Source organism: Psammomys obesus, unplaced genomic scaffold (assembly GCF_907164565.1).
Source record: "Psammomys obesus unplaced genomic scaffold, mPsaObe1.curated_primary_1811, whole genome shotgun sequence".
NCBI lineage: Eukaryota > Metazoa > Chordata > Mammalia > Rodentia > Muridae > Psammomys > Psammomys obesus.
Genome location: NW_026596962.1, coordinates 4,954,644 through 4,964,327, shown reverse-complemented (window position 1 = coordinate 4,964,327; position 9,684 = coordinate 4,954,644). Strand labels below are relative to the sequence as shown.

Below are 9,684 nucleotides of genomic sequence, written 5' to 3'. Positions count from 1 at the left end.
GAAACAGATGCAGACTCACAGCATTATGGAAGAGTGTGGAGGACAGAAGGTAGGTGGCAGGATCTCCACAAGATCAACAAAGTCAGTTAACCAGGGCCCAGGGGAGGCTTGCAGAGACTGAAATACCAAACCAAGCACCATGCACGGACTTGACCTAGGCCTGCTTAAACAGATGTAGCAGATGGACAGCTTGGTCTTCATGTGGGCTCCCTACTGAGTGCAAGGCGCCGTTAGCTTCTGACATGGACACTGTTGCCTGCTTTATTTTTAAAGTTTTTAAAAGAATCTTTTATTTTTTAATATGTGCATTACAGGAAACAAAACACAGTAATCCAAGAACTAAGTCTCCCAGTCACAAGCAGCTCAGCTCGGTGTGTCCTTCTAGATCCTGCAATTATAATCCTGCAATTATACAGGAGGTGCCATGCTTTCCCCCACACCGTGAATATTCACCAACTACGTGAGTATTTTCATAATCAAGAATACACCATGCTGTCTCAATCTGTCAGCCAAAATTGTAATCTTGACTTCCTTGGCTACAAAAAAATTCATAAGTGACAAAAAAAGGCAGCAGGCCTTTAGATGGATGTATTGGCAAAATTACAACTAAATTCTGCATTCCCTCAGTGCTCAGCTTACAAGGAAACACAAAGCAACAGCCCATACTAAGCACAACATTCCTAAATTCATCATCAGATCTATATAGTAACAGGAGGAAAAAGAGGTGTCCCCACTCAATAAATGTATTCATACAGATTACCTGAAAGGCACGCCTGTGGCAGGCGGTCTCAGCACACAGTTCTCGTGAGTTACATAACCTGATTCTGGGTTGAGAGAAATGGAAGAGGTTTTAGACCAGAACCGGTGAAGCAGTTTCTGCTTAGCTGTTGCCTGCTTTTTGATCATTTCTCCCTGGCAGGGCTGCCTTGCCCAACCACAGGGGAAGAGGATGAGTTCAGTTCTGTTGTGGCTTGATACTTGGGTGGATTTTGAGGGAGGGGAATCTCCCCTTCTGAGAAGTAGGGGAGGGGGAAAGAGGCAGGGACTGCAGGACCAGAAGGAGAGGAAGGAGGTGGCTATGAGAGGGATGTAAAGTGAATAAATAAATAAATAAGTATTTAAAAATTCAAAAGAAGTAGGAAAATTAGGTATGCTTCATTTAGAAGGGCACTTTTGTCAATATACATTGGGTTTATCTTGAATCATGAAATAACAGTTTTTATTTTATTTTTAAGAATTAACTTTCTTCAAAATAAAATATATCAAACTTATTACATGACTTCTTGGAAATATAGCTCATGTTAATCCTTTATGAGCACATTATTTAAAATTAGGCATAAATATTGTAAGAAAGGAAAATAATTTGATCATTTGTTTTTCAAGAGAATTTTCTTGGAAATTGGAGGAGCAGGGAGGAAATGAGGAAGGGAGAAAAGGATTGGGAGGGAATGAGGGAAGGGGCTACAGCTGGGATACAAAGTAAATAAATTGCAATTAATATAAAAAATAAAAGTTAATTTAAAAAATGGCCCCATAGTCACCTCAGAAGGTTTCAGAGGAAAAACTTAGTGTGTGGCCTACAGACGTTTCTTGTAATATTTTGGTGAAGATTGTGTCTGCTTTTTGCCCTGTCAAGAAAGAAAAAGAAAAGAAAAACAAATGCAAAAATAAAAACTGCATGAGGCTAAAGAAAGCGTTTGGGATGAACTGCATATGCAGAGGAGATTTCAATGTGCTTAAAGTACGGACGAAGTCCTGTGGTTATTAGTGGTTATTACAGAGAGAGGCTGGTGAATCTCTGAGTTGTAGGACAGCCGAGTTGCAGGAAAGCCAAAATCAGAGGCTGAGGAAAACCCTTGAAAATAGAAAGCTGGTGAAGATGTTGTTATGGTCCACAATTATGATGCTGCAGCTGGGGCACCACGGCGGGCCCATGTCAATGCGTACGCCAGGGCGTGCCGCCTTGAAGAATTACAAGCCACTGCAGCAGAGCTATTATATGGACGTTTATTGGCTATTGGGGGAAGGGAGGAGTGGAGACCTGGAGAAGGTAGATACAGTGTGGGGCCATGAGGCCAAAGAGGGGGCAGAGAGGGAGAGAAAGAGAGAGAGACAGCGGAAACAGAAAGGAGAGAGGGAGGGAGAGAGAGAGAGCGGGTGGGGACAGACAGAGCTGGGGGTGGGGTGGCCCCTTTGTCAGGCCTGCACACACCTGGCTGCCCCAGGCGGTGGCATCAGAAGATGGCATAAGCAGCTGCTAGAACCCTGCGGGCAGGCAAGCGGCAACACTTGTACACACAAGCAGCAGCACTGGGCAGCTCAGCCAAGGGGTTTCGGCTGTAGACTCAAGGAAAGAAGAAAGAGGTTATGGAGTCTCGCTCCTCGACTAAGGGAAGCTCATGAGGACAGCTTGTGTCAGAGATGTCCCTTCATGGAAGCTTAGAGAGGTCATTTCAGGAGGTTGTGAAGGTGAGGCCTGGATTGCCTTAGAGACCCTAAGATGTTACAGAGGCCAGAGCCAGGGGACACCTACCGTGAGATCTTGCGAAGAGTGGAACAAGCCTAAGAGAAAAAGATGTGTTTCAGTCAACAAAGCTGAAAGGACTTGGAGATCTGCAGAGCATTTTGACATCAGACATGGAGATTCAGAGTTCGGACTTTGCCCTGCTGGTTTGAGTTCCTGTTTTGGTCTAGTACTTCCTCACTATAGTTGCTTTCCTTCTTTTGGAACAGTAACGTGTATCCTGTGCCATTATATGTTAGAAGTATCCGTCTGCTTTTTAATTTCGATTTTACAGGGGTTACGGTTAAGAGATTGCTGAGTCTCTGAAGAGACTTTGGAATTTAAAACAGGGTTTGGACTGACAGACTATGGGGACTTTTGAAGTTGAAGTGAATGCATTTCTACATTATATGACTTCAAGCCTATGAGAGCCAAGGAGCAGAATGTGCTAGTTTAAAAATGCCCCCCTTAGGCTCATAGGGAGTCGCACTACTCAGAGGCCTGGCCTTGCTGGGATACCTGGCTCTGGTCAGAGGAAGTGCGTCATCGGGCGCAGCCTTTGAGCTATGTATCTCAAGTTCTCAGGCTCAGCTACCGAATGTTACTCTTGATAAGTTCATTCATGTGGTTTCTGAATTAACTGTTGAAACCCAGCTCTAACACAATGTCTTGACTTCTGATGTCTTCTTTTAGAATGTGTATATGCATACAGTTCACATACCACAAATATTCTTACTCTTTTGCTATATATGTTATTTACACTGAGTTAGGTTTGTTCCTGTGGAGGTGCTCAAACATAAATACTTCAATTTTATTTACTTCCAAATGTCCAAATTAACAATTTCTTTATTTCATATTAATAGGCACTAAACACATCTTTTCTTTAAAATAAATAACATGGAAACATTATATATTATAGAGACAAGTTTTGTTATTCCATTGTTTCTGAGCCTTCTTAAAGAATACACAAGAATGGAGGAGTAATTGTATCTAGAAATATTGTAAAAACTCAGTGGCTGGCTCTTTGATCACCTCCCTCTGAGGGGGGAGCAGCCTTACCAGGCCACAGAGAAGGACATTGCAGCTAGTCCTAATCAGACATGATAGGCTAGGGTCAGATGGAAGGAGAGGAGGACCTCCCCTATCCCAAGTGGACTTGGGAAAGGGCATGGGAAGAGATGAGAGAGGGAGAATGGGATTGGGAAGGGATCAGGGAGGGGCTATGGCTGGGACACAAAGTGAATAAATTGCAATTAATAAAATATTTTAAAAATAGCAATGGAAGTGGCTATTTTAGGTAAGAATTGGTCAAATGAAACAGGAAAGATCATGCTTACTAAAACACCAAGTTTCTAGTTTAAAAAGTCAATGAAAATTATAAGAAAACAAATCAATAACAGTGTAAAGTCCTGTCAGCTGCCAGCTTGCCAGCTTCAGTCTCACCCTGTGACACATGACACTAGTGCTCCTGCCGCACTCAGCAGGTGAGAACAGGTTTTGAGAGTAAAATTTACTCTTCCCACCCGCATCACAATTCTCACTTCACTTGTGCTAAGTGATAATGAATATTTTGATTCTGTTGATTACCTAAAATATTACCTTCTTTACATTTGAGATATAGATGCTTGAAATACTAACGGCAGGTTTTAGTGCTATGTACAATCTGCATATATATGTGTGTGCCATATATATATGGCAGAAAGAATATTCCTCACATTTCTTCACATGCAACTGACTCACCTAAGTGTCAAATTAAAATAATGCACAAATGAATTATAAAATGGCATTGGACTAAATCATTACTCAATCACAAAACGGACTGGTTAGTTCACATACTCTAACTCCTAAGTAAATAGCTATTCATGACATCAAGAAATATGGACTTAACTATTTTACTATTTGATATAAAAGAGTTAGTGTTTGGCAGAACTGAAATTCTTTCTGAGAACATAATTCTGAGATGGCCATGTGTTGAGGAAGCATGAGAGTGTTTTCATAGTGGTGAGAAATTCCAACAGGTGAGGTCATCATAAAGGTTCCTCCACCAACATTAACTGGGCTTCACTGTTCTTGGTCCTTGGCAGACATTGTGACATTCATTCAAGTCTTACACAAAGTATATTCTTGGAAAACAAATCTGTTTTATTAAAAATGTGAATGGCTAATAAAAATCACATAAAGACCACAGTGCAGATAAGAAAAATAAATACTAGTACCACTGATGATAAATTCTATCATTTCCAAAGACAAACATTTATTTTCCCAACTAGTGAAACCACATGAGTACATTCCCTAAAAGAAGTCCCCCCAACAGCAGTTTCTTAGGGAGTGTCAAGAAGTAGCAGCTGCCCTGGGAGTCATTGCCTTAGATAACATGTATCTTTTACGGCACTCCCAGTGCCTGGCTCTTCATTATCTGCATGTAAAGCAATGCCAATGTTGCCCCAGGGATACCTAAGGAGGCAGCAGTATTTCTCAAGCTACAGTGTGCATACAAATCAAATGAGATCGTGTTAAAATGCAAATGCTGATTCAGTGGGTCTGGAATAGGGCATGTACTTACATGTTTTTAAACAAGCTCCCAGGTGACCTCCATGTTGCTGGTCAATTATTGAATAACCATTTCATAGGGAAAAGAGAAAGGGAATAACAAGGCTTTGTCTTCACCAGCATACCGCTGCTGGTATCATTGCTCATCACTGCTGTGTTCTCACCAACCGAGAGCTTTTGATAGTAGCAGGGTGCAAATACTGAGATGTCTGAGGTGCTTTTCATGCCTCAGTGACAGACAGTCCTGTTCTTACCTTTCTCCTGCTCCTGGCACAAACCCATGGACAGAAGAAACTTGCCTTCTCTCCTGAGTCTTTATTGTTCTTCATGCTAACCTCACTTTCTCTTTCTTGTTCACTTTCTTTGTCTAATCCCCCAAAAGAAGTAGACTCAATAAATGTTTTAGAAATAACATGTGCATGGCTATGTGGAGTTGTAAAATACTTCAAAATATACACCTTGCCAAACACGCGTCAAGAAACTCAAACTTGCATACCAGGAACCTGACCCACATTCAAGTACTCACTCATACTTGAATGAGTTCTTACAGAGCAGAGGTTCTCAACCTGTGGGCCATACTCCCAAAGACCATTAGAAAATACACTAATATTTGCATTATTATTCATAACCAGCAAAAAATACAGTTAGGAAGAAGCAACAAAAATAATTTTATGGTTGTAGTCATCACAATACGAGGGGTCATATTAAAGAGCTGCAACATTAGGCGTGTTGAAAGCCACTGTTTTAGTCTCTTGTGACTGAAGTTATACATCACGAAAAAGATAAGTCCTTATATATATATATATATAAACAAATAATATATGCATGCAATAATAAATAAATTTAGGCCATGAATATGAAGGAGAGTGGGTATTTGGGAGGTTTTGGAAGGAGGAAATGGAAGGGGAAAATATTTTTAAAACACAATATCAAAAATTATAATTCGTAGTTATCCACAACAAAGCATGAAGAACAATAAAAAACTTTTATTCTGAATCATAATGTTTCAATTACCTGTTATGTTAATATATAATTGAATCTTTCTCCCTTCATGGGGGTACTGCAGAACTATTTTAACAAAGGATTTGCCACTCTTTAAAGATAAACACAATTATCATAAGATTTTAAAAATTTTACTCATTTAATTAAAGTCAGGATATATGAAATACAAAACAAAGCAACAAGTACAGCTATACCTAAGTCTTAGAGCTGATATATCTTGTGGTAACTCTCCCTACTTTCCTGTGTATGAAAATGTTTCTGATCAATTTCCACTATGCCTCATCCCATAATTTCACTGCTGTCTATTTTTCATTTAATATTTTGTTAGCATTTGGATTATTTCGTTCCCTTTTCATGTATACTCACAAATCTCATTTGAAGTAAGCCCTAAAAATTTCTCGTGCAAAAGCTAGTTCAAACTGAAGGAACATGTTTGTGCAAAGCAGCAGGAGCTGGAGAACTCTGCTGCCAACAGCCCGCAGGGGAAGCCGTCGCGAGACTGAGCAGATTTAGCGTGCCTCTCGCTCATATTTACACACAGTGCAGTTACTGTTTTGTTTACAGTGGTTTCTCTTCTGATAATAGCGTTCCTGTGAGCTCCCCAGCTTTGGCATTATAGTGAGCTTTAACCCTGGAGCTCTTAACTAATTCTCATTTACCAAAATCAAACTTAGTTTCCTGTGCAAAAAATAATGTGTTTCCAAATAAAATAAAAACACAGGTTTAAATAAACAAATTAGAGCTGCCAAATTTTGTTTGTGTAGAGGAATTTTAATCCAGCAACATGGCTGTTCTGGCAAGGAATCACATCAAAGACCTAGGTCTGTGTGATCCAGCTGAAATACAGTTTTAATCCTTCTGGCTGGAATTCAGTACACACCTGAAAAAAATGGTGTGTAAATGAGTGGCAGACAAATTGACAACTCAGATAGGATATACTCAACTTACATGAGATAGATAAATAAGTAGGTAGGTAGGTAGATAGATAGATAGATAGATAGATAGATAGATAGATAGATAGATAGATAAGTAGGGAGGTAGATAAATAGAAGATAGATGAGAACTTCAGAGCAGGGCAGAAGAAAGGATTTGGACAGTCAATACAGTACAGTGGAGGAGAGGACAATACAGGAATATAGTACAGCTTGTGCTATCAGGTTGAATTCAGTGCAAGCAGGCAGTTTGTGCACTTTAGTTCATGGAGTTGGTAGGCAGTTTTTTTCTAGCAGAGCAATTCAGAGAGCAAGTTTGATATAGTCATCTGGGAGAGCAGTTTTAAAGCCAAAATACCTAGGTTGAACCATCTAGCCAGAGTTCAGAAAGAGCTAGAAAGTGTGAGCTTGCTTAATCAGCAGTAAGACATGGAGGCTGAAAATGTTCCAGGCTTAGTTTTGCAGACTGAGGCTGGAAGCTGAAGCCTTCAGGGTCTGGGCTTAGTATGGAGGCAAGAAGATTTCAAGCCTAGGCCTAGGGATATTTAGATAGAAATGCTCTGGGCTTAGCCCAAGCCGTGCATTAGTAAATCTTGCGTATGGCTCTCATCTCATCCCATCATCTGAGAAAATAAAAACAACAATTACATATATATATATATATATATATATATATATATATATGTACTAAAATAAACACTTGAAAAAGACAGGATTTTTATGAAAGGATGTTATGGAAACTAGATATCTGTTATCAAAAAAATAAAACTAGATTCTGTCTCTTACTATTCCTGCACACACACACACACACACACACACACACACACAAAAAAAAAAAAAAAAAAAAACTCGAGGTGTATAAAACACCCAGAATAAAACTGAAATTGTTAGAAGAAAAGTAGGAAATGTGGCACATGATTAAGACATGGGAGACGTTTTCTAAAAATGCCTGAAGCTGCTCAGAAATAGAAGCCAATAGACAATTAGTAGTTCAAAAGTAGAAAGCTTCTGTACAATGAGGATTAATCAGTTGAGCAACAGAGCAGGCTACAGAATGGGAAAACATCTTTACCAGCTATACCTCCATTAGAGGGTAAATGTTTACAATTTAAAAAAAAACCTCAAAATACAAAACATAAAAAACCCAAACAACCTGATTTAAATTTTTACTAGAGGTTGAATTGAACATAGTTGTGAAATTGCTAGAAAACACAATGAAAAGTATATGATATCCTTGGATTACAAGGAACTACAGATTAAAATTATTTTGAGATTCCATTGCATCATAGACAGTCATAATGGCTAATCAAAAGGCAATGAAAGCTGGTGGAAATTCTGGGAAAGGGGAACCCTGTTGACTCTTGGTGGGAGTGAAAGTTGCAGCTTCTATGGAAATCAAAACAATAAAGACGTTTGCTCATCCATGCTCATGGCTAAATTATAGAAATAAATGTGCATATACACAGTAGAATTGTGTTCAGTTATAAAGAAAATGAAAATATAAATTTTGTAGGTAAGGAGATGCAATGGTAAAAATTACACAGTAAAACAGGTTCAAAAAGACAAATACCATATATCATATTTTATATGAGAATGTCAGCTTTGAATCTTAGGTACATTTAGAAGCCAGAAAATTAGGAGAAAGCCATTGAAATAGAGAATGCTTTAAGGTAGAGGGCAGAGAGTGAAATAAAGGTGATATGACTAATGGTCCAGGCAGCGGTTGAGAGGAAAGGGCCAATGACTAGACTGAAAAGGTTAAACAAAATAAAAGCAATCCAAAAAGCTGTGTGGAAAACTAGCATTTTAAGCCAATGAAAAACACTTTTGGATAAATAGTGATATGAATTGGAAGATAATGGTATTTCTACAGGTCGGATCCATGCAGCACAAATCCCAGTGCCAGGTGGGAGAAACTGATACAGTGATATCACGGGGACCCAGAGGGTCCTAACATAACACAAGCTCTTGCCAGTTCTCTTGCTTACCCACCAGAGCCAGCTGATAGGATCCTTCTGGGGACATGTCACATAGGTTTTAGGGATATAACACTGGAGCAGAACAGAAGTGTTTGTCCTGATTAACTTTCATGGTACTGAAGGTGGCATGCAGGTTTCTAGGGAGGGAATGTTTCAGTGATGTTGTCTGTCCATGAGCACCACAATACCAACAGGCCAGGCAGGAAGCACCCAGTATTGCAAGAGGTGGTTCATGCCATGTTAAAACATATTATAAAAAAACGATTAAAATTCCATTATAAACCATGTTCAAAACCTATGTTCAGTGCTTGATTCGGCAACACATATACTAAAATTGAACGATACAGAGAAGGTTAGCATGGCCCTTGTGCAAGGATGACATGCAAATTCGTGAAGCGTTCTGTACTTTTTGTTGGTCTACCTGGATGTCTACATGTAGAAAAGTGCAAATAGATCCATACTTATCACCCTGCACAAAACTAAAGCCCCAGTGGATCAAAGACTGCAACATAAAATCAGACACACTAAATCAGTTAAAAGAAAAAGTGGGGAAGAGCCTTGATCTCATTGGCACAGGAGACAACTTCCTGAACAGAACACCAACAGCACAGGATCTAAGATCAACAATCAATAATTGGGACCTCAGGAAAAGCTTCTGTAAAGCAAAGGACACTGTTGTCAGAACAAAACGACAGCCTACAGACTGGAAAAGGATCTT

At 39.4% G+C, this 9,684-nt stretch overlaps 1 non-coding gene across 1 annotated transcript; it reads left to right on the top strand.

Annotated features, from left to right (window-relative positions):
• Nucleotides 1-9,270: 9,270 nt before the first annotated feature.
• Nucleotides 9,271-9,376, top strand: LOC129670286 (U6 spliceosomal RNA). The gene has a single exon (XR_008719155.1). It is a non-coding gene; the product is annotated as a U6 spliceosomal RNA (small nuclear RNA).
• Nucleotides 9,377-9,684: the final 308 nt, after the last annotated feature.